This window comes from Pleurodeles waltl, chromosome 11 (genome assembly GCF_031143425.1).
Source record: "Pleurodeles waltl isolate 20211129_DDA chromosome 11, aPleWal1.hap1.20221129, whole genome shotgun sequence".
In the NCBI taxonomy this organism is placed as follows: domain Eukaryota; kingdom Metazoa; phylum Chordata; class Amphibia; order Caudata; family Salamandridae; genus Pleurodeles; species Pleurodeles waltl.
This window is the reverse complement of record NC_090450.1, coordinates 215,009,337-215,035,738: the sequence shown is the minus strand read 5'-3', so window position 1 is coordinate 215,035,738 and position 26,402 is coordinate 215,009,337.

Genomic DNA, 26,402 nt, shown 5'->3' with positions numbered 1-26,402 from the left:
CACTTTTGTTATAACTTATCAAATATTGATACCAGACTACCACCATGACACAGAAAAGAAGACCTGATATTATGACAACAACTAGCAATAGTAACTTCTTCTGAGCAATGGAGAGCTAATATTTAATTAAAACTAAACTTACAAAATCATTGAGACAGGAGAAATGGATTCAAGAGTCATTGGACAAGGTTAAGTGTTTATGCAACACAAGGCCTGGATGATGATGTTGACAAGTCACAACTAATGCTATTTACCTAAAATATGAAGCATTTTTAATGCGTTGGTAGGTATGTGGGGCTGGTGTGGGCTAATGCTCAAGTAATAGAAGATCCCACAGTGAGTTGGTGCCGTTTTCTCCACATCAGCCACACCAAGTTTGTGATCCATTTAGATTGTAAGTAAAGTCACATCCCAATAAATCTCACAGCCCAGGACAAGGGTTAGGGATTTGTAGAATGGATGGGAAAGGGGACTTGGGGAAAGGTGTGACAAAGATAAACAATAGACAACAACAACACTCATCAGGGCGATGAGCAGCACATCAATATCATCAATCTGTTGCAGAAGGAAATGAAAGAATGACACAGTTCTCTTCAAATGCATTGCAAACAGTCGTTCAGCTGCAGAGAGCCAAGTTATATCTAAATGTTCTTTCATATATGTTTTAAAAATACAAATTATGGTGGAGTGAACTAACACAATTCTGAAAATTAAGGCTGTTAAAAGAAAAATTATACTGTAGATGCCAAATTGGGTGATGCATCTTCAGTCTTCTTGGAATGTTTATCTTGGGTGCATGGCTGAACTGGTCTGGTAAGATAAGCAGAAGGATTGCGGAGATTTTACCTTTCGTGCAGGAAAAAAGAAGGCCTGGAGATTGTAAAACAGAAATGATATTGTAGAGTCAAGGAGAAGGACAGAATTTAAGCGTACCCTGACCTAGAAGCAGAGTAAGAGCATAGGCTGCTGCAATTATTCATTTCATGTCTTAGATGCGATTGATTAACTGAGGAGTGAGACCAATTTACAACCAATCATGGACAAGTAGCTGCATATATACTGCACTGATAAATCTTACAACTGTCATGGTAACAGTTAGCCAAGTGCATGCATCATGTGATGATGAAGTGGCATCACAAGTCTGTCTCCAGTCACAAGCAACAGGCACCCCCAAACACAACTACATAAGAGGAGTTTCACAATTGAGCCATCACCCATGCTTCACATCATTTCCCAAATCAATATACCTTTTTTGAGTCTACTGATGTGAGTAGGTCTCAGATTCATCATTATATTGGTTGGTTTCACTTTTAATTTGATCATTTCCTTCTTCTGGCTGTTAAGGTAGTCCCATCCATCCTCCTCGTGACTCTGAGTAACAAATCAGTTGAACTGCTTCCCACCTCAAGCAAAATAGACTTGTAGTACACTGCTGTTGAAGAACAAGAAGAGAAACAGAATTTGAGTATTTTGTGTAGATTTCTGTTTGTAAACGGAAGTGCATGGTCTGGACTCTGAAGAACCATAAAAGGAGAGGACATTGCAAGTAAATCTCATTAAGTGTGAAAGGGATTATCACCTTCAGGAGAAAATGATCATTCATCAGGCCAGAGCTTTGCAAATCATCAGGATCAAGTTTAGAAATTAGTTGAACACCCTCCCTCACTGTCTGCCACCACATGACTCAACAAACATCACTCACAATCACTCAATAATAATATATCATTCAGTGGTGCAGTAGTTATGTGTTACAATTCAAGCACAGTATTACACAATTGTACTTCCTCCTTGATGCAAGCAGGAAACACATTGGAATTTGGTAGTCTTGTAAATCATATGATTTCTACAGGGGCAGCCTTTCTAGGGGATGAAAAACAGAAGGATAGATATGGGACGGAGGCAGGCATTATCTCCAATGTTCTTAAAGGGAATGTGGTGGCTTCCTAGCTGCACACTGGTCTAACTTCAATCCGACCATGCGTGTACCTATAAATGATGGGGCTGCATAAGTCAGACACAAACAAAATATGTAATGTTGCTCCAGTTTCAGCCACTTATTTATTTAGTTATTTTGCAAAGCACAAAGCAGTTTAATTATAAATAATTTTAAAAATCTATGGTGGCCTACTCTGTCAGGGAAGTAGAGTTCGTCCCCAAACTCATGGTGTTTGCCCAGAAGTTAGTAGACTACCGTACTTGAGTCTGATCAATCACCCACATCTTTCTCCTTTTTCTGTGGTGTTTTATTAACATTGTAATTGTGTTGTACGAAGTGTTGGTTCTTTTTGATCAAGGTCAATCTCTCCACGTTTTGAAGCAAGAGACGGATTCTTCCTACAGAGACAACTGCCCCAGCTGCACTGAAAACATGCTCAGCAGACACCCTGGTTGCCGGACAAGCCAAATACTTTATTGCCAGTCCGCTGAGCTCTAGCCATTGGGGCATCTTTCCAGACCAATAAATCAATGGGTTGTGATTCAAGTAGACCTCTTTTGGGTCGTCCAGATAGTCCTGGAACGTCCTCTGAATAGTCATTGGTGCTGCCTTTTGCTCGCCATCTTCTACATTTGCCCTTGTACTTGACTGAAATCCTGCTACTTGAAACCAAGCAATTACAGAATTTGGGTCCTACACATCCTTTGCTGTTGTTGCCAGTGTTCTTGTTGCTGGTGTTGGAAGCAGTGAGACAACATTACTGCCCTCTCTGTAGGTTGAAGGCTGCATGCCAGAACGTCTGCCCGAGCCTCTAACTTTCTGCCATTCCTCTCCCAGGTATCTCGCTTGCTCAACAATCCATGTCTTGCATAGTAAAACATCCCTTTCTGTAAAAGAAATGAAATTGGCCAGTATTTCTTTTAACCAGGGATCAAGTATTATGGCCCAGATATACTCTCCCGAGCACACAATGTATCTATACAGTGCTGTATTATCAGCTAAGCAAAGAATTAAGCTCTCAACCAACTTTTGCGCTTCACTGGAGAACCTTTGCACATCTTTTTTTACTGGTCTTGAGTAGATGCAACAAATTGCTAGGCTCATTGTACTGTCCTCTTTGTTGACTTCTCATGTAAAAAACTCAAAGCGAAGTATCATCTGTGACAGGCATTTGACAGGCCCCATCTGTGGTCATTTTTTTCCCAATTGCATCCCCTCCCCTATGAATGACTTAGCCATCGATTGATCTGTACTCAAACAGACATTGGAACATGTAAAAGGTTGAGTTCCAGGTGTTGGCATCTCCTGTATGAGGGCTTTACCTGGTACATTATTTGCACGCTGAATGAACCTCAACTGTTTCTGAGCTTCACACGAATGGCTGAAGTGAATGCAGATTCTTCTGCAGATGGTCAGCATGTGGCTGACTATGTCTTCTTTTTTGAGGAAGTCCTACACAACCATGTTGATGAAATGGGCCTAACACAGGATGCTGAAATAGCCACCATCTGCCACGGCCTTAACTATACTACTGCCATTGCCTATAGAAATAAATCCAATTATCAGACCTCTGGGTTGCAGCCCTTCAAACACCTTCCTGTTAAAGTCTTTCAAGGTATATGAGGTTTGTCCATGGTGAACACACCTACTGTTGTATGCCACTTAATGCCCTGAAAAGTTTCTTCAGCGCTAAGACCTATAGCTAACTGTTGCCTAACCCCCAGAAAAGAGATCTAGTGTGCAGTGATACACATGTATTCAGCTGCTTGACAACTAGTCCACATGTCTGTTGTCAGTTGGATAGTGTGAACAGCACTGTGCTGCAAAACGTTCCAAACAAATTGCAGCACATCGTGATGGAGCATGGGAATATAAATTCTGACAAAAATAGGTCTGACTGGGAACCCTCCATTTTGTGCAAACGGCTGCCACAAATTCTAAAAATCTCACTCATTCCACAAAAGAAAAAGGGAAGAGGTCCAGCGCTAATATTTCAGCTAGCTTCCAAGTGTACAAATGTGCCATTGGGTGGTTGTGTTCGTAAGGGCCATACTGCAAGACATAGCAGCCTCTATTGCTTTCCTTTTGCCCATCTGGAATGGATGTTAGTTCAAGATTGATCAATAAAGTGTCAGATTTAGTAGAGCAGCTTAAAGGGGGCACAGTGTTGGCAATAGCAAGTAGGGCTAAGTCCAATGAGGCCTACTTGGGTGGTAAATGTCAGGGGGGTGGCCCAGCCCAGCCTCTGCCAGCCGCTGACGGGTGCAGGACGGGCCCGCCCGCACGCGTCCCGCGTAGCGGGAGCGCTACGCAGTGTTTAAAGGGCTCCTGCCCAATGGAAAAGAGTCTAGCGCGTCCCGAGTGGCGGGAGAGCTACACAGTGTTTAAAGGGCGCCTGCCCAATGGAAAAGAGTCTAGTGCGTCCCGAGTGGCGGGAGCGCCACGCAGTGTTTAAAGGGCTCCTGCCCAATGGAAAAGAGTCTAGCACGTCCTGAGTGGCGGGAGCCCTACGCAATGTTTAAAAGGCTCCTGCCCAATGGAAATGAGTCTAGCACGTATATCATTTTCATAGCTTGGTTCCATGCAGGTTGTGAGAGCGGTTCTGATAGCACGCGGTCCCATCTATTTTTTTCTTGTTCGTGTCTATGTTCAAGGTGGGTGGTTAGGATTTTATATGTTCTCTACATTTATTGGGGCGATGGAGTGTGGAAGAAACATTTGGTTCAGAGTTTCCGCATTTCCAACGAGAGCATAGTACCTGACGCACTGCTCCAAATGCTATAAAACTACCTTGACCCAGACTGTATTTGTCAGCCAGAGCCTCGTAAGTTAGGAGCTGTCCTTCATTGTATATGTCGCCGACTGTGCGCATGCCCTTGTCGTACCATACGCCCAGGCCCACCTTGGTTGCTATTTTAGCTAGTTTCAGGTGGGATCCTGGGAGAGTACTGTGGTTTTTTATCACCAGTTAGAGCGTATCGACCCCATACCCAGTACGCAGTTTTCAATAAAATGTTTTGCGAGTGTTTAAGGCACTCGCGATTCATGAGGTAGTGCAATACTCCCGTATTGCCCAGATCCGAGAGGGTCGACTGTGATTCTGCGCTATCGGGGTATCCGAGCCAGATAGATATCCATTGCAATTGAGCGGCTGCGTAATATAATTCGAATCTGGGTGCCCCTAAACCGCCCATTATAAGTGGTTGGTATATTTAAAATAACGCCAGGCACTGCCGACCATTGCCCCATACTAGGGCTGTCAATAAGCTATTCAGAGGTTTGAAGAAGGAGGCGGGTAGTGCCAGTGGGAGGGCACTGAAGAAGTACAACAGGCTGGGTAATGTTATCATCTTTGCTATGGCAACTCTACCCATAGGCAAGAGTGGAAGCGAGCACCAGAAGGGCAAGGAGCCCCTAATGGATCTGATCGCTTGACGGAGGTTGCCGTCCCTAAGATCCGGTGCATCATGGTATATGTTTATTCCCAGGTATTTAAAAGTGGTGTTACACCACTTCAAGTCGCCCGGGTTAGAGGGCATCCTGTATGCTTCAGGAACTGGGCGCATGGGAAATAAACACGATTTTGACCAGTTCACCTTCAGCCCGGCCACCAAGCCAAAGTTATGCAGCAGCTTCAGCAAGTCGGGCAGGTATTCTGTGTGATCTCGGAGGAAAATTAGTGCATCGTCCGTGTACAAGGACACTATACGGTGTGCGTGACCGTCGCAGACGCCCCACGACAAGGCCACTGCACGAAGGCGAGCAGCCAGTGGCTCAATGGCAAGAGCAAATAGGAGTGGAGATAATGGGCATCCCTGCCTGGTTCCTCTTTCTATATTGAACAATTGAGAGATCGTGTCACCTGTCTTGACCCTCGCCGATGGGCTAGTGTAAAGCACCTTTACCCAGTCAATGTGTGCCCGTCCGAAGCCCATGCGACGGAGAGTTTCAATCAGAAAAGGCCACCCTAGCGTGTCAAACCCTTTTTCTATGTCTAGTGACACTGCTACTTGATGATAGTCGCCCTCTGGGGAGTTTGCCATTAGGCGTAATAAATTCCGAATGTTACCGAAAGTATTGCAGCCAGGTATAAAGCCGGACTGTTCTTGGTGAACCTTTTCCGGTATACATGGAAGTAAGCGATTGGCTAAGATTTTTTCAGTCTGTATTCAGCAACGATAATGGCCTGTATGAGCGTACATCTAGTGGATCACGACCAGTTTTAGGCAGTACCGCTATCAGCACCTCGCGGCACGTGTCAGGCAGCTGGCCACATTTTAGGGCCTCCGACAGCATTGCTAGATATGGTGTTAGTATTTGAGCCGGGAATGTGCTGTAATATTCAATAGGTATGCCGTCGCTACTGGGTGCCTTGCCATGTGATAGTTGTTGTAGAGCCCGTTGTATTTCTGTGATATCTATTGGTCTATCTAGGTCCGCTGATTGAGTGGCAGTTAGGCAGTTTAAGCTAATACCGTTGAAGAACTCGCTTAATAGTGCTGCGGAGGGTGGGGGCGGGGATTTGTAGAGTGTGCTATTGTACTCCCTGAAGGCGCTGTTAATAACTGCTTGGGTATTTACTATTAATCCTGTAACAAGGCGGATGGCTCCTATGGGGGAATTCCGGCGTTCATTACTTGTGAGCCATGACAGTAGTTTGCCTGATCTGTCCCCTTCCACAAATGCGTACGGGCCATGTAGTGACGATAATCAAAGTGCCCGAGCCGACCATCTTCTTTGTTCCATTGCTTGCGGGTTCTAGTGAGCTCCGCCTTTTTGATTGTGCCCCTTGCGAAGTTACACTCAGAGAAGTGAACCTCTCGTTCTAGTTTGCAGAGCTCTCATGTCAGTGTTTGACGTACTCCTACTGTTGTTGATATGCATGCCCCTCTTATGACTGCCTTATGTGCATCCCACACGTTAGCTCGGAGCTTGTTGTCCCATCATTTTGGGTGAAGTAAGAAGAAATTTGTGTGGCTATCTCTTTTTTAAATGGAGGGTTATGTAGGAGCTGGGTTTGAAGGCGCCAAGTTGGGATACAAGCACGTGGTCTTCCCCATCTGATGTGAACAATAAGTGGACAGTGATCCGAGAGTACCCTAGCAGTATATTCCGCGCCTGTTATTCTACGTGTTAAATCCTGTGAGGTGAGAATAAGGTCTATACGGGTGTGAAGGAGATGTACCGGGGAGTAATAGGAGTATTCCCTGTCCTGAGGGTGTAAATGTCTCTATGAATCTGTCAGGCGGCGGTCTGTCATCCATGATTGTAGCATCTGTGAGTTTTTTGTTGTTGGGGCGGCCGCTATGCGGGGATGTGATCTGTCCATGTCTATTTGTGGGACATAGTTCATGTCCCCGCCCCAGATGCAGGATGAGGGTAATTCGTTTGATAAGTGAGAGATCGTTCTTTGTAGGAATTTGCCCTGTCTGACATACGGGACATATAACCTGTTAATTACTAACATATCCCCATCCAGATGGCCCACTGATTGTATATACCTGCCATCTTTATCAGTTATGTTGCGTTGTACCGTGCAGGGGACCCCCGGAGCTATCCAAATCAGAACCCCTTGGGTGAAAGATGAGTTTCCAGAGCCATAGACCTGTCCAGCCCATCTCCTTTCTAGCTGTGGAATATCTTCTGGTGTGATATGTGTTTCCGGGAGAATGGCTATGTGAATGTGGTGTCGTTTTAGTTGTGCGTGTATCCTATTGCGTTTATTTATTCCCGCCATTCCCTTCACGTTCCAGGTTATTATATTGTATATTGGTTCCTTATTCATTGTATTGAAGTTATGAAGCACCATGTGAAGTGATCCAAGGATCCCAGCCCCAGTCTAGTTTACTAAGCGCTGTCAGCACGCTACGCGCACTCCCCGTCTGCCCCTCCCGCGCGCCCCGCACCCGCCCGCCAGCAACATCGGCCTCGAAGGAGGAGGGTAATGCCAAGATGGGATAGGAGAAGAGGAAAGAAAAGAGATAACGAAAAAAAGGATATTTCGGGTAAAGCCCGGATTTGAACAAAGTGGCACAACCGGTGCCTAAACTATTGTCTGGGTAGTTAAGTTCCATAAGGGTATAGTTCAGGTGGTGGGGAACGTGGATTGGTTGAGGCCGGGCCCCTGGAGCCCCACCTCCAGGATAGTGCGTTCCCTGCGTGATCCTATTTGTGGCCGCGTCATCCAGTAGTGGCCCGATGGGGTTTTCCCGGGGCGGCAATCAGCCGGTCTCCATCCTGGAACAGCTGCGAGCCTCCGCGTGCGGCGACAGGGAAAGGGGGGCCCATCACCTGTTACTGCAGCACCCGGGGAGGGTGCAATGGGCAAGCACCCCGGGTCCTTTGAGTTCATCTGCCGAGGGTGGAGTGAGATCGGGCCGACCAGAAGAGGGGAGAGGGGTGGACTGGATTCCCCTCCAGGAGAGCCGCTGTCGGTAATGTCTGCTTCACTCCTGGTGTCGGTTTGTGATCGGGTGAATGTGCCGGTTACCCTCAGAATTTGCGCTTGGTCCGCTGCCATTTGTGACTTTGTTGGATGCAACGTTGCCTTTGATTTTTTTTCTTTCTGGTGCTGGGGGTGACCCATTCTTCGTTTGCTGCCTTTTCCTTGGGCGAGCTGACCAAACCTTTAGCGTGGATCCATGTCCATGCGTCCTCAGGTGTGGGGAACAAGAGCATTTTCTCATCGATGATTATACGCAGGCAGGCTGGGAACATGAGTGAGTAGGTGATACTATGTTCCCGCAGTAGTTGTTTGATCTTAACATAGGATGCTCTTTTACGCTGCACTTCCATCGTGTAATCTGGGTAAGCCGTTACATTGCTGTTTTCCAAGCTGATTGGGTTTGAGGTTCTGACGTGTTGGAGGACTGAGTCTCTTTCTCATTGGTTTAGGAACCGGGCTATCAGAGGACGAGGTGGCGCTCCGGGACGCGGGGGTCTGCCCGGTATTCTATGGGCTCTCTTTATCATTGGAGCTTTGGTAATGTCCTGTATTTTCATTATGTCTTTCAGCCAGTTCGCTATGAAATCCTGTGCTTTAGGTAGTTCCAAGTGTTCAGGAATGCCGATAAATCTGATGTTATTGCGTCTTGAGTGACCCTCCGCATCCTCTGCCCTGCGTTGCAGTTGTGCCAGTTCCGTTTCCATTTGTTGGATTTTGGTTCTCATGTCTGCCACCTCTGGTTGGACAGTTTTTAGCACCAATTCTGTGTTGTGCACTCTGTCTGTTAGTTTGCGGTGGTCAGCGCGAAGCAGCAAAACTTCCAAGGCTGCAGCATAAATTTTCCCCTCCAATGAGGTTTTGGTATCCATTATTGCTTGCTTGATTTTGTCGAACTGTAGAGAGTGTATACGCAGTGTTTCGCTCAGTTGGAGCAGTGTTGCGGATTGCGTGTCAGAGTGACCTGCAGGAGTGGGGGATCCCCATCCATTGGGGTCCCCAATTTGGGGTGCTTCGGTTTAACCATAGCGTCTCCTGCGCTGCGGGGCGAGACCGGGTTGTGTGAGGTCACTGGCGGGCCCAGGCAGATCGGTTAAGAAGGCCCGCGTACGAGAGGTGGGCGATTCTGAGTAGTCGAGGGTGCCGGAGGGTGCAATGGTGATTGAACCCTCACGAGGGCTGTCTGGGTCCTATCTGTTGAGAGTACAGACTTCCTACACGCGAGTGATCCGGTGAGAGAGCTGTGCTGCTGCTGATTTTTAGCGTGCGGTAGGGTTGGCGGTGGAGAGATGAGATATCCTTTGAGCAATTACACATAATGCACGGGGGTTGTTACTATAAGGCACGCCGATTGGGCATCCACAGCTATTGGAATAATGGTTTAACCCAAGGGAGTCAAGTAAGAGTCTGATGGGGGCCAATTGAGCCTCTTAAGTGACGATGTGGCAGTCTTCAGATTTCCACGACAGCCAGTCGCCGCTGCTGGAACCCAGGCCTGGCATAACCCCATCCGTGCGCCGAGGGGGGTGCCCGGTGAAAGAGACTGGAGATCTCTGGGTTGGTGGTGCATCGCTTTTGTAGGCCAGGTGTAGTGTCCCGAGGGGGTTGATTTGAGAGCGTGGCAGTTTGTGCGAAATGTTGACTTTACAGGCAGTTTATCCTGTGCTCGAAGTCCGCTATATGTACCATGTCCTATGCACTACCGCCCTCCTCGCCCAGCTCACCTTGTTTCCTGTTGTCCCCTGTCATCACTCCTTGATGCTTTGTGTCCTTATTTTTGTTTGAGCCCTTACTTTTCACCTCCAACTGTTTAGCTACTGGTGTCGCTGCCAGCCCCGCCCCGCCCCAGAGGCAGTCATTTCACCTTGATGTGGTTTATTGGGGTGTTTATTGTCTCATTTTTATCCTTGTTTGGTCTCTCTTTTTTTTTTCCGTATTTTTAACTTGCGTATTTCTCCACTTGTCCTCTGCTGCGGCCTGCACCAGATCGCCGCACCCCGCCGATTGTCCCCCAGAGCGGCAGACAGACGTGTCCAGTCCTCCGCTGTGTAGGGGTGGCGGCCACTACCAGCAGGCCACCACGCCTGGCTCAGGCCCCAGTGTACTCAGCGCCAGCTCCAGGAGGGGCCCGGGGCCCGCGCGTGCCTGGAAAGAAGGCCAACGCAGTCCCTCCGAGGGGAGAGCCGCCCCGGAGGGCCACTCAGGACACCAGCCCCCGGCAGATAGATGTGCCCAGTCCTTCGCTGTGCAGGGGGGGCAGCCGCCACCAGCAGGCCAGCACGCCCGGCACAGGCACCAGCGCACTCGGCGCCCATTCCAGGAGGGGCCCGGGACTCGTGCGCGCCCGGAAAGGAGGCCTGCGTGGTCCCCCCACGGGGAGGGCCGCCAAGGCAGGCGGGCTACTCAGGGCATCAGCCCCTGGCCGGAGACCGCGCCCGCCTACCTCCTTCGCCTCGATCCAGAGGCCGTCCAGCCAGGGTGCGGCCGGGCTGGGGATGCGGCGCGTGGGGATCTCACCTCACAGGGACGGCTCCAGGAACCGCCGTATGGTTGTCCGGGCGTCTCCGCCCCAGCGACCAGGAAGAGTCTCGGGGGGGCACAAGGGGGCCGCTCCGACATCGCATTGCAGCCGCTCCTCCCACGACTCAGGCGGCCGGCTTCCTCAATCTGTGACACCGGCTGTGTTGCCGCCCACACTCTCCGGCGTCTCGGCACGGGATCTGCTCCCGTGACCCACGAGTCCTCGAGGCTGCCCCCAGACAGGGGGGAGAAGCCTCCTTGCTGATTTGCATGACAGGGACCAGGATAATTGCTATAAAGGTGGGCCGTGAGCGGAGCTCCTTGTTCAAACGTCCGCTCCGGCAGCCATCTTGGCCACGCCCCCCGTTGGCGATGCAAGTCATCTACATTTTTTAACTGAAAAGCTGATAATGTCACCAATGTAGAGAAAGTGAAAAGTAAGGCACCAAGGTGAGTGCCCTATATGCATGTAATTGTAGTTGTATACTCCCAGTGAGGCTGGGAAGCAAAGGAGTGTTGAACAGTAGGCAACTGCCTACGGCACAGGAACAATAAAGGGCACCAAAGAGAACAGTTTGCCAGAAGGATAAACATGGGTAAAGAAGGTTTACATCATTTTGAAAGGTGTACTAACATCTGATACTTAAATTATATGAAGGAATGCAGGAGTGTATAGGTTGTCCATCAAATTAATCGACACTTAAGGTATCAGTAGAAGTGAAAAGCACTTGGTGCAATTCTCAACTATTTTAAGAAATGCAAGGAGAAAGAAAAGAATCGTGAATTCTGTGAAATGATATTCACATGTGACTAGGTCAGGTAATGTCTTCTACTTTCTGACTGTGTATGCCCTGTTCATCCTTCAGATTATTTTGAATTAGTCTGTGGAACTGAGACATTCAAATAGGCTGAAACTGCTAAAGGCCAGGCCTAGAAAATATAATGAAGAACTGGCCTCAGTGAATCCAAACTATTTCTTCTTGCCTCATTTTCTTTTAGTAATCTATTTCTTAAAGAAAAATAGCTTGAGTAAAATGATTGCAATTATACCAGCAGGACAAACCTTAAATCCTGGCCAGGTCACGTTTAAGGGTAGTCTGCGAGACTCACAATGGTGAGTCGCTCCACTTATGAAGCTTTTTACAAAAGTTGCTCCAAACTTCTCCAAATTTCTGAAACTTCAAAGTGTCCAAAACAGAAAGTCAAGGGTCCAATGGCATTGAGATGGTCCTTTGAAGTTTAGGACCGCAATTCCCACAATGCACCTGGCCAATTCCTTAAACGTCCACTGGATGCACTCCAGGCAGGGGACCTGTTGCCTTTAGGGAGTCTACTGCTGAGTACTTTCTAAAGCAAGGCAAAGTCTCCGGGCTGTTGGTCCAGTGTGCAATAGGACCAGTACTTCACTACAGTTGTAAGTGTTTCAAACCAGGTTTCCAGCACGGCAGTCCTTTTCTTCTTGTGGTTTCAGGCAGCAGATCTGAGTTGCAATGCAGATCAGACACTTTTGTTCAATCATCTTGGGGGCAAGCAGGGGGGCACCCTTGTCCAATGAGCTGCAGGGTGCCATTCAAAGTCATGACAGCTTTCTCCAAAGGGTGGCATGTTCTTGGGCTTGTTTAGGAGTGCCCTGGGTACAGTCAGGGTAAGTTACAACCAGTATCCGTAAGAAACACTCGGGTGAACATGCTAAAAAGATTACTTTCCCACATGGCCTCCTCCCAAATCAAAGGTAAACTAACCTACACCCTGGTAGTCATCACCTAAAGGGATAAACCTGGAAAGTCCATCTGCATTAATATGGGCCACCCTTGGCATGTGCACTACTGTTAACTCCATCCCCTGTAGGGAAGTGGACCACCTCAACAATTTAGAATTCTCCCCCTTCATCTGCATGAGTAATCTGAGAGTTCTGTGGTCAGTTTGCTTATGAAAGTGAGTACCAAAAAAGTAGAGTCTCAGCTTTTTCACAGAGCAAACTCCAGCAAATACTTCCTTCTCAATGGCACTTGATCTATGCTCTCTGGGGAGTAGTCACCTGCTAATGAAGGCAATTGGGTGATCACAGCCCTCTTCATTTACCTGTGCCAACACTATCCCAATCTCATGCTCTGAAGCATATGGCTAAACCACACATTGCTTTGTGTAATCAGGGGCCAGCAACATTGGATTCTTTTAGAGCGTCAAAGATTTTCTTACACTCTGAGTCCATATGACTCTCTTTGGCCTCTTTTTAGAGTTCTGTAAGGGGAGCCACAATTGCCCATAGTTCTGAACAAATCTTCCATAATATACAGTCAGACCAAATAAGGCCCTGACCTGTATCTGGATTGTAGGAGCAAATCCAATCCAATATGGGTGGATTTTAGCCTGGAAAGGTTGTACATGGCCTCCACTTACAAGGTCACTCAGGTACACAACTGAACTCTACCGTATTTGGTACTTATTGACCTTCATAGTCAGGCCTAGATGCTGCAGGACCTGAATCACTTCCTTCAGGTGGGTCAGATGACCCTCCCAAGTAAAACTGTACACAGCTATTTCATCCAGATAAGCTGCACTGAACTGCTCCAGCCAAGACAGGACTCTGTTCACCAATCTTTTGAAGGTGTCAGGGACATTTTTCGTAAGCCAAAGAGCATTACCTTAGTATGGTAATGTCCCTCTGGTGTGGAGAATGATGACCTCTACTTTGCTCCTTCACTTAGGGCAATTGGCTAGTAACCTGAAGTCAAATCAAATGTACTCAGGTGCTTAGGAGCCCATATCCTATCAATGAGCTCATCAGTTCTAATTAGAGGGTGAGCATCAGTCTTTGTGGCTACATTCAGCCATCTGTAGTCCACACAGAACCTCAACTCTTTCTTTCCCCCGGGAATTATGTTTGGGTACCAGCACCATTGAACTGGCCATTGGACTGTCAGAAGGCTCAATTACCACCCTTTTCCAGCATCCTAGCTACCTCCGCATTGATGCTGACTCCGACCTGGTCAGACAACCTGTACAGCTTGCATTTGACAGGTAGGCTGTTGCCAGTGTCAATGTCACAGGCACACCAAGTAGGTAGTCCAGGGGTCTGGCAGAGCAGACCACCAAACTGTCCCAGCACCTGCTTGCAGTCTCTGTGCTGGTGGTCCGTCAATTTGGGAGAGAGTACAACTCCCTCCACTGACCCATCCTGCACATTGTGGGAGAAGAGATCTGGTAGTGGCTAAATTTTCTCTTCTCCTTCTTCATCTGTGAATATCAACATGGTCCTGTCTGCCCTGTCTGGTAGGGCTTCAGTCTATTGACATGTAGGTACCTATGAGGGTTCCTGGGGTGTTAAAGTCTACCTAATAGGTAGCTTTACACTTCTTCTCTGGGATTCGATAGGGCCCAGTCCACTTGTCTTGGAGAGCCCTAGGAGCCACAGACTCCAACAGCCACACCAATTGTCCTGGATTATACTAAGGAATAGTAGTCTTTTGGTCATACCAGAGCTTCATGAGCTCTTGGGTGGCCTCTAGGTTCCTGATTTCCCCGTACATGTACTCTACCATGCAATTTCTAAGGCCTAGTACATAGTCAAGCAAATTGTCCTTTGCTTCATTGAGAGGCTTTTCCCAAGACTCTCTCACTAGGCACAATGGTGCTCAAACAACAATTGAAATGGAATAAAGCCAAACCCTTTGTGTGGAACCTCCCTGTAGGCAAAGAGTAAATATGATAGGAAACTATCCCACCTGAGTTTGTCAGACAAATAATTGATCATGCCCTTCGGGGTCTTATCGAACCTGTCCCAAGACCATTAGTCTGGGGGTGATATGGGGGGGGGATGAACTTGTAGGTAACACCCCATTCTTCCCATATTATCTTCAGGTAGCTGAACATGAAGTTTGTGCCACTATCTGAAGCAACCTCCTTTGGGAAACCCACTCTGGTAAAGACTAAGGGCCTTATTTATACTTTTTGGTGCAAAACTGCACTAAGGCAGTTTTGCCCCAAAAAGTTTTGCACCGGCTTGCACCATTTTTTAGCACCAGCTGGGCACCATATTTATGGAATGGTGCAAGCCGGTGCAAAGGGTAGGCTAGCTTAAAAAAAAAAGGACGTTAGGCAGTTTTGAGTCAAAATAAATGATTCTGACCAGATTAGCATCATTTTTTGACGCTAAGGGGCATATATATACTCTGTTTGCACTGAATTAGCATATTTTTTTTTTTTACTCTAATTCATTGCAAAACTAACTCCATATTTATACTTTGGTGCTAGACCCGTCTAGCACTAAATTTATGGAGTTAAAGTCATTTTTTGGAAGTGGAAACCTACCTTGCCTTAATGAGATGCAAGGTAGGCGTTCCCATGCAAAAAAATGACTCTATTGCCTTAACACCATATATATACTCCCATGTAAAAATGCTGCAAGGGAGGGAGGAGGGGTCAAAAAATGGGGCAAAGCTTGCTTTGCCTAATTTTTTAAGACCAGGGTCAGGGCAGGTGTTAGGGGACCTGTGGCCCTATTTCCATGGTGGAACACCATGGAATAAGCCCAGAGGTGCCCTCCCTAGGCCCTAGGGGCACCCCCACCCACACTAGAGGGACTGCGAGGATGGGGGACCCCATCCCAGGTAAGTACAGGTAAGTGCATTTTATTTTTGAAAGTGCCATAGGGGGCCCTGAAATGGGCCCCCATACATGGCACAGGGTGCAATGGCCATGCCCAGGGTACCCCTGTCCTCTGTGCTGGCCACTGGGGTGGTAGGCATGACTCCTGCCTTTTCTAAGGCAGGAGTCATGTGGAATGGTAGGTTTAGCACCATAAAATGATGCTAATCTGGTTAGAGTCATTTTTTTTTACTCTAACCTGCCTAAAGCCATTTTTTGGTGCTAAACCCTCTTCTTCTATACTGCCAGCCCCACCCGACTAAAGTCATTTTTTTAAACTCTAACCTACACTTTGCACCGGCTTGCACCATTCCATAAATATGGTGCCCGGCTGGTGCACAGAAATGGTGCAAGCCGGTGCTAAACTTTTTGGTGCAAAACTGAGTTAGTGCAGTTTTGCAGCAAAAAGTATAAATAAGGGCCAATATTTTGTAAGTTTGCGCCACTTTTTGCATCATAAAATGACGTTAATGCGGTGCAAAAAAAGTTTAAATCAGGGCCTTGATGCTAGATGGTTCTAGCACCAAAGTATAAATATGGAGTTAGTTTTGCACCGAATTAGAGTAAAAAAAAAATGACACTAATTCGGTGCAAACAGAGTATAAATATGCTGCAGAGTATAAATATGCCCCTAAATATGGCATTAAGGCCATAGAGTCATTTTTTGCACGGGAACGCCTACCTTGCATCTCATTAAGGCAAAGTAGGTCTCCACTTTCAAAAATTGACTTTAACTCCATAAATTTGGTGCTAGAGGGGTCTAGCACCAAAGTATAAATATGGAGTTAGTTTTGCACCGAATTAGAGTTAAAAAAAATGACACTAATTTGGTGCAAACAGAGTATAAATATGCCCCTAAGTAGAGCCCTAGCTTCTGAAAGAGAAGTAACTGTTCTGAGGGGAATTGCCTCAGAATACCATGTAGCATGACCCACTACCATTAAGATATACCTCTTACCTGATGCAGTTGGTGGGTCTAGGGGACCAACATTGTCTACTCCCACCCTCTCAAAGGAAGTCCCATTCACTGCAGTGGTATCAAGTGAGCCTTTGGTTTGCCCCCTACCTTGCCACTGGCTTGACAGGTTGCACTGGAGCTATAGAACTCCTTCACTTTGGCAAACACGTTGGACCAACCAAAATGGTTTACCAACTGGTTCCAATTCTTATTTGGTCCCAGATAACCTGCAAAGGGGATGTCTTGGCTCAAAGTGAGGAGGAATTACTTATACTCTTGAGGTACCACCAACCTCCTGGTGGTTCCCCACTGATTGTAGTATATGGCCTCAGTGTATAGGACTCCCTCATACGAGTAAACTTTATGGAATCCACGAATATCACTCTCCTATTGCCTGGAGGCAGTCTGCCTCAGGCCCTCAAAAGTGGGACACTCTCTTTTCGTCCGCTAGCTCCTATCAATTCTGCCAAGTTGGACAGATGTTGCAGGGATGGACTTCCACCCTCAGAGGTCAGATCCTACCCCTCTGGGTTAGAATCCTCCTGGACCTCTGGAGTTCTCTGGGTTGGCTCACCAGGCCCTTTCTCTTGTCATTGAATGCTTGGCCAATCTCTCCAGAGACCAAGGGGCATATTTATACTTCGTTTGCGCCGAATTTGCGTCGTTTTTTTCGACGCAAATTCGGCGCAAAACTAACGCCATATTTATACTTTGGCGTTAGACGCGTCTAGCGCCAAAGTATGGGCAAATAGCATCATTTTTTTGCGTGAACACCTTCCTTGCGTTAATGAGATGCAAGGAAGGCGTTCCCGTCTAAAAAAATGACGGCGACGCAAATGCGTCGTATTTATACTCCCGGGCAAAAATCACGCCCGGGAGTGGGCGGGGCAAAAAACCCCGCATTTGCGCCACTTTTTAACGCCTGGGTCAGGGTAGGCGTTAAGGGGCCTGTGGGCTCAAAATGAGCCCACAGGTGCCCTCCCCTGCCCCCAGGGACCCCCCCTGCCACCCTTTCCCACCCCAGGAGGACACCCAAGGATGGAGGGACCCATCCCAGGGACATTCAGGTAAGTTCAGGTAAGTATAATTTTTTTCTTTTTTTTTTTTTTGGGTGGCATAGGGGGGCCTTATTTGTGCCCCCCTACATGCCACTATGCCCAATGACCATGCCCAGGGGACATAAGTCCCCTGGGCATGGCCATTGGGCAAGGGGGCATGACTCCTGTCTTTACTAAGACAGGAGTCATTTAAATGGCGTCTGGGCGTCGTAAAAAATGGCGCTAATCGGGTTGAGGCGATTTTTTTGCCTCAACCTGACTTGCCCCATTTTAAGACGCCCTAACGCCATTTTCCCCAACGCCGGCGCTGCCTGGTCTACGTGGTTTTTTTCCACGCACACCAGGCAGCGCCGGTCTGCTAGCGCCGGCTAACGCCATTCCATAAATACGGCGCACGCATGGCACTTCAGAATGGCGTTAGACGGCGCAAAAGTTTTTGACGCTAAACTGCGTTAGCGCAGTTTAGCGTCAAAAAGTATAAATATGGGCCCAAATGTCCAGCCTTTTTCAGTTGAGTAGCCTGTGACCTGGTCACAGCACATCCTCACTCAGGGAGATCCAGCATCCTTGCATAAAACATTTTATGCACCCCCCACCAGTCAGAAGCTTCAAGATCATTTTGCAGTAGACACTCCACTGGGAGTGCAGAAAACACAGCCACCAGCCTAAGGCATGTTGTCCCTCCCTATTCCCAACTCATCGTGGCCAAGGGATGCATTTTGGTTCTGCTGGCTACGTAGGTTGCCTGATAGAACACACCACGTATGATCAACTCTTGAGAAACCTGCTTCTCTGTAACCATAGTCACACTGACTTCTGATTTTAGGCCTCTGCCTGTATCTCTCCATGCTGGAAGACAAGGGGGCCGGGGCTGCAATTTCTACACCACCCATGGACACTAAGGTTGCCTCTGTTAACCTCTTCCCCATCTCTGGAACAATCCCCACCCTCACACCTACACTAGCAATCCCTGTGGCTGCCCACCCGTGTGGGGATTCTTTCTGCAAACAGCATCACCCCTTTTCTTTCTTGGCTGATAACAATCGAAACTCAGACCTGCCTTAATCAGGTTACAAAACTTTCTAGCCTTTGTAGGATCATAATTCTTTCCCAAATACCCCTGCTTCTTGAAAGAGGCATGGCTTGGGATCCCATCCTCTTTTACAGGGTTTTGTGGGTCTTATGCAGATTCTTTCTGTTTTTGAGCTTCTTTCCCCGGACTTTTCCCTTGGAGGGGACCAGTCCTCCTTTTTTTTGGTCACCTTCCTGGTGTTGATTAGAAACCCAGCTTCTCACACACTCATCAGCTGTCTCCCCCAGTTCCCAGGGACCAGACAACTTTGAGTCCACTTTATGCTGATCTAACTTCTCTTGTACACAATGAGTTAGGAGTAGAGTAGCATACAGTGGAATAACATAAACTAGAATACAGAACAGATAAGTGTAGGAGAGTGGAGTGGCATAGACCAGAATATCGTAGAGTTGAGTAGGGTACAGTGGAGCGGCATACAGTAGATTAGAGTTGTGTGGATGGCACACATCCAAGTATCATAGTGTAGAGATCAGGAAACTATAATAAAATGGAGTGGTGTCTCATGCAGTAGAGTGGAGTGCTGTGCCGTACAGTGTTGGAAACTGTTGTAGAGTGGAGTGTTGTGCAACAGAGTGTACGGGTATAGAGTTGAGTGCAAATTTATGTAGCGGAGTGTATGGGGATAGAGTAGAGTTTAGTGGAGTGGCACAGAGCATAGTAAAGTTTTGTAGAGTGCAGTTATATGGACTGGAGGAAATTACAATGGAGTAGCATACAGTGGAGTAGTATATAGTGGCATAAAGTGGAATGTGTAGAGTGGAGTAGCATAGACTGGAGTGGCATACAGTAGAGTGGCATAGAGTGCAATTGCATAGGGTGTAGTAGCATAAAGTAGAGTAGGGTAAAGTATAATAGCATATAATGTAGTAGCATACAGTGAAGTGAAGTGGTTTAGACTGGAGTGCTGTATTGTGGGGTGGGGAGAGTAATAGCATACAGTGGAGTGGGGTACAGTGGAGTGCGGTAGTTTGGAATACCATACCGTAGAGGGGCAAAACATTGAAGTTGTGTGCAGTGTAATAGAGTAGAATGGAGTGGTGTACAGTAGAATAACACAGAGTGGAGTACAGAGAAGTGGAGTACAATAGAATAGCATAGAGTGGAATAGCGCAAAGTGGAATAGCATAGCGTAGAGTGGACTGGCATACCAGTGTTGAAGACTGGCATAGTGTAGAGTGGACTGAGTAGAGTGAAGTAGCATACAGTGGAGTGGTGTAGAGTGGAGTGGCGTTCAAAGGACTAGCATAGAATGGAGTGGTGTAGCATGTAGTGGTGTAAACTGGAGTGGTGTAGAGTTGAGCACTGTATAGAGGAGTAGAATAGTGTAAAGTGGAGAGGTGCACAGTAGAGTGGCATAGTCTAGAACAGCATGTAGTGGAGTAGCATACAGTGCAGTGTCATACAGTGAATTGGTACAGACTGTAGTAGCAGATGCTTGAATTGTAGAATGTAACAGTAGACAGTAGAGCGACGTCCAATGGAACTGCATGGAATGGAGTGGGGTAGAGTGGAGTGGCCTACACTAGAGGGGAACAGAATAGAGTAGCATAGAGTGGAGTTGCCCATAGTGGAATTGAAGGCAGTGGAGTGGCATACAGTGGAATTGGGAGGAGTGGAATAGCAGATACAGGAGTAGCGTATAATAGAGAGGGATACACTGAAGAAGCATAGTGTGGAGTTGCATACAGCAAAATAGCATAGAGTGGACTGGCATACAGTAGAGTTGTGTACAGAGTAATCACGTAGAGAGGGGTGGCATAGAGCCAAATGTTGTACATTGGAGTGGTTTAGAGTGTAATAGTGTATAGTGGAGTAGTGCACAGTGAAGTGGTGTATAATAGAGTGATGTACAGTGGCTATGGGTAGCGTGTAGTAGCATACAGTGGAGTGGCGTACATTGGAGTGGGGTCCAATCAAATAGCACAGAACGAAGTGGAGTTCAGTGGACTGCTAGACAGAGGTAGAGTGGAATAGCATAGAGAAGAGTGGCATACAGTGGAATGGCACAGAAGAGACTAACAAACACTGCAGTAGCTTATAGCGGAGTGGTACATAGTGGAGTGGCGTACACTGACGAGGTGTATAGTGGAGCTGCATAAAGTGTAAAAGCATAGAGTGGACTAGGATCGAGTGGAGGTTTGTACAGAGTAATACCATAAAGGGGAGTGGCACAGAGGGGAGTGTTGTACAGATGAACAGCATAAACTATAATAGTGAATAGTGGAGTAGGGTACAGTGGAGTGACATATAATGAAGAGGTGTAGAGTGGAGTGGTGTGGGGTAGAGTGTAAGAGCATACAGTGGAGTAGCATACATTGGACTAAGGTCTAATCGGAGAGCGTAGAATGAAATGGTGTAGAGTGGGGTGCCATTCACTGGAGTGGCTTAGAGCAGAGTGTCACACAGTGCAATGGTTTGCTGTGGAGTTTTGTGAAGTGGAGTGATATACAGTGAACTAGTGTAGGATGAAGTGGTGTACAGCAGAAGGGCATATAGTGGAATAGCACATAGTGGAGTAGCAAACAGTGGAGTGGCATACAGTGGAGTGACGTTCAGTGACATTGCATACAGTATAATAGCATAGAGTGGAGTGGCATAGAGAGGAATTTCGTACAGTGAAGAACCTTAGAGTGGAGTAACATAGAGTGGAATAGTATACAGTAGAGTGGCATACAGATGCATTTGAAATTCAGCAGCAATGTACATTATGGTGTGCAGAGTAATGCAAAATGGTGAATTTGCGCTGCCTTGTGTTACTCCAGATTTACCAATCAATGGAGGTCCACACATGGTGGCGTCACATTCCTTTGTAACTCTGACTTAAGTATTCAATGGCTCATTCAACACTATGGGGGTCATTAAGACCTTGGCGGGCAAAGCGGTAACCGCCGTGCGGCCGCCAATGCGGCCGCACTCCCACGGCCCCCATTACGACATCCCCGCTGGGCCGGCGGGCGCAAACCAAGCTTGCGCCCGCCGGCCCAGCGGGGATGAGGCCGCAACATAGGAGCAGGCTCCTAATGGAGCCGGCGGTGTTGCGGTCGTGCGACGGGTGCAGTTGCACCCATCGCGCTTTTCACTGTCTGCTATGCAGACAGTGAAAAGCTGGCCGGGCCCTGTTAGGGGGCCCCTGCACTGCCCATGCCCGTGGCATGGGCAGTGCAGGGGCCCCCACGGGCCCCAGGACACCCCTTACCGCCAGCCTCTTCCTGGCGGTGCAAACCACCAGAAACAGGCTGGCGGTAGGGGTGTCATAATCCCCAGGGCAGCGCTGCCCTGGCGGATTATCACCGCCGAGGCTAAAACGGCGGGAAACTGCCGGCCCCGGTGGTGCGACCGTGGTGCTACCGCCGCGGTCCTAATAAGGGCCTCCGTACAGCCAGCCTGTTGGCGGTACGGACGCTATATTACCCCTGGCGGTCGGAGACCGCCAGGGTCGTAATGACCCCCTATGAGTGACTCAAGGATAACGCAAACAATAATACTGCTAGGCCTTAGTTATTTTTTGGGTTATGGTATACCATATTAATATTGCAGTATACCATGATTCGATTAGGCTGTCTTCAGAGAATGAAAAGGCATCCATAATGTTTTTACTACACTTTCGCTGTGTTCAGTGTTGGGCCTTAGATATAGGTAAGTAGTTGGTCCATGTCTAATACCACTTTATTTATGTGGTAATATGTATGGGGATGTATTTATTTATTTGATGTAGTTTCAGAAAAGTGTGTGACATTCTGTGAAAGTAGCCCAAAGACAGATATCATTGAGTTTAAATCCCTTATATCTTAAACTATACTTACCCTACTGAACTTCAGTACCCTAAAAGCACCATAACTGCACAATAATGTATAATTCTTCCAAATGTCATGAAAATCTATTCAGCCAGTTTTGCACACTGTCAAATAGAACTGTCTATGGAAAATACATTGGTGGGAAACTGCACTTTGGGAACCCTTTTATGATTGCACTCCCTGAAGGATTCCCCACAAAAATGTACTTCATCTCAAAATGTAGAAAGTGCTATGGGGCTGGAAAGCTTTGTGGTGACTTGTCAAATGGATGGAAAGTGTTTAGGGAGCTTTAGCATAGGAAATCCAATTGTTGGGAATACTAATTATAACTACAAAGTGGCAACTAGATTTAATGTGATTTATTTCTTTTTATCTATTGTGTTTACATTATCATGTGATCACAAATGTGTCTTTCAGTTGTTTATGTAGTAATTCTGAAACTTTACATATGCTGCCTAGTCTATTGTTTGTGCTTCCTTGCTATTTTTAGTGGGACTGTGCTAAATTTTGAAGCCAAAGTGAATGACAGCCAATCATTGTTATAAAAATTAACATTATATTTTTTCTAATGGCCAATTATCATGTCCTTCATATAGTAGTGCTAGTGCATTATCTATGCACTACTTTGAGGTCAAAGATCTTGGAGTCTGTGTGAGTGGGTGGGAAGGTTGTTGATTTCAACAGTTAAACACATTTTCAATCAACATTTAAGTTACAGTGTAACAATTTAGCCACACAATGAAAACCCAAATCGGAAATAAAGTAAAGGGTATTTATACAAATTAAAACTCATTTTTATGTAGAAAACATAGGCTAACCAAACCTCAAAAAGAAGTTTAGTCGGGTTAGCATAAGACAAACTAGGCATTCAGTAATCGCAATACAAAATATCGATAGTATCTGGTGCTCTGAAAATAACCGCTGACCATTTCTCTCACACATTGGTGTGAGTTAAAATAATTTGATAGGTCAACAAAGGGCAAAAGAGCATGTTCTCTACAACCTAGACCACTAAAAAGGGAATCTAACTAAAGGACATACAGGCAAAAAGTGAGGAGCAGAGATAAGACAAAAAAAAATTGGAAAAATGAAAAATGGAATTGGCAAGAAAGGCTTGTGAGAATGAGGAGGTGACAGCATCTCAAAAACTCAGTCAAGAGTCTTCTTAGAGGTAAGCCTAGGTTACACTCTGCAAAGCATAGGGCAGAGTTCAGTACCTCTCAAAGTCCATGGGAATCTGCCTCACAATCAATCAGTGAAATACCTAGTTAACACGATGATCATTCCATCTGGTGACACCCATAAATCAGGCCATCACAAGTTCAGTTCTTCCTACACCACATGGTGAAACTAGATACGTCAAGTTTAGGTCTCACAACAAGCTTGGGAGCATCTCTGTCCTTGGTCTCCTGAACATTACTTACTACATGTATGAATCAGAACAGACACTTCTCTCTGGATCTCTCCACGTGCCTTATCCAAGAATGCTTTCCCAGGCTCTCTATTAGTAAAACGCTAATGCATCTATTTCCAAACTAACATTGCATAGAAGAACCGAAATGAAATGACGCGTTATCAGAAAATGGAAACCAGTTTCTCACATTAAAGACACTTCAGGCCTAATCAAGTCAACATTAAGCAAAGGCATATTTGATTTACACATTGAGCTTAGCACATGTTTAAGTCTACATAGTGTAAACATCAATTATACTAGTGGAGATCTACATTTCTCAACATTAACCTTTAATTTAATGGAACACATTACATAAACAGTTATCATTTTATATGAAATCACATTAGAATTAAATGAGGATGGCTTTAAGGAAAATTACCAAATTATTGTTTCTCTTAGGAAGGTCAAAACACACCTTATAATTTTCCTAACACTATAGTGAATGCACTCTATTAAGGTTCTAAATGAATCACTTCACATAGATCTAAGTTTATACCACACAGTTTAAGTCACATGAGAACATGTAGGTCAGATTTATGACATCAGGGTTAACAGCAAATTTCCCGACATACCAGTAGTTTTTATAGTACACTGCTAGGTCAATTTTCCATTTTCTTGCAAAGGTGGACATTAGGAATATGGTTTTTGTTTGGCTTGTTGGGCATAGTTTTGTTTTGGGAGCCAGGGAGCGTGCACACAAAACTTATGTAGAGTAAGATGTATGCTATTTGCTGCGTATTTGTTTATAGTTTTCCATTACTATGTGACCATAAATGGGTCTTTCACTTGCTCATGTAGCAAATCTGAAACTTTAAATATGCAGTCTAGTTTATACTTTGGGTGTCCATGCTAATTTAAGTGGAATTGTGCGACATACCCAGGCCAAAGAGAATGAAAGGCAATCATTGTTATTTCTGTAAAAAATAAGTGTATTTTTTTTTACTAATTTCCAATGATCATGCCCTCCAAATAGTAGTTAGCACAGCTCATTGCAAGGTCAATTTTTAATTTATGCATAGGAAAGATTTTTTTAATTTAACTTGTTGAACCACCTTTATTTTGTGAGCCAGACAGCATGCAAAGAAAGCTTACATAGATAAAGATATGTTCTATTTGCTATGTATATATTTATGGGTTTCCATTAACATGTGACCATAACTGCTCCCAGTTAGTGAGAGCACTTTTAAAGTTCCTACCTGCTGTGAGCAGACTCTGTGTTTGCTCCAGTTGGGTGGGAGATTAAAAAAATGTTCTTACCAGATGGGAGCAAATATGTTACCCTGCTTGGGCCAGTGCAGGCAGGAAAACCACTGTGTCTCATAGGTGGGCTCAATGGGACACAGCAAGTGACCAGGAGGGTGGGGTCAACAGGGCGATTAAAGGCTCAGGGAGGCCCAAGTAATCAATTTGAGATGTTATAAGTGATGTTATAACTGTTGTCATAGAACATGTCATGAGTGGTGTAATATGAGAGGTCATGAGCAGGTATTGACAGGGGTGCAAGTTATAGTTAATACCATTAACTATAACTGGTGAATTTTCTGTGTTTATTTTTTATTGAAAACATTAATTATGACATTGACAAACTCTCCTAACTGTAGTATTAATTTAACCTTTGATTTTTCCAGTGAATTTCTAACGTTCTTTCTAAATAAAAAAGAGATACTTTTATCACTTATAAATATAATGTTACTTTAACCTTTAGTTTTTTCAGTAAATTTGTAGGATCTTCTAAACGGAAATGAATAACTAAATTAGCATACATAAATCCCTCTCCGCCACGCCTGCAGCCAATAACTCCATACAGCCAATCCTCCGCTGCGAATTGCTTTCAGCTGTGCGTAGTGGGGAATGGCCATAGAGCCTGGACCCGGAGACCACAATCCCTGTCCTATTTTGCTTTTAATTAAATGGGAGGGGAAGCCATGTGGCCCCCATCCCAAGTTGTTATCTGCCTTCGGGAGCTTATCTCCCAGGTCCACTTATTTAGAAAAAGGTGAGAGGGCATAGTGGGCCACCTCCGAAGCCTTGTTAGGCCCTGGTGATCCCAACCCCCAGGGCCACTCTTTTATCCCCATTCCCAGGGGCCCATCATGGTTGTGTGGGGAAGGGAGCACACAGCCCCTTCCCGGGTTGATTCCGGCCCCAATGAACCCATCCCCTGGGGTCCAACCTGCTTGTTTTGGGAGCATGGCACGCTGCACCCTTACTGGACCAATTCTGCAATTTTCTTGAGGAGAGGTCACACACCCCAATCTCCAGACAGATTTTAGCCCTGGAGATCCCATGCCCTGCAACCCCTCTTCCTGAGCTGACTTCGTCTCCAGGGAGCCATTAACCAAAGCTCGGACAACGCTTTTGCGGCGACCCCTCTCCTCAAGCCAATTTTGTCCCCAGGGACCCATGCCCCTGGGATGGCACAATTTTTATGTACAGGGGCATGTGGCCACAATCCCCAGTCTGATTTCGGCCCCAGAGACACATCTCCTAGGACATGGAGC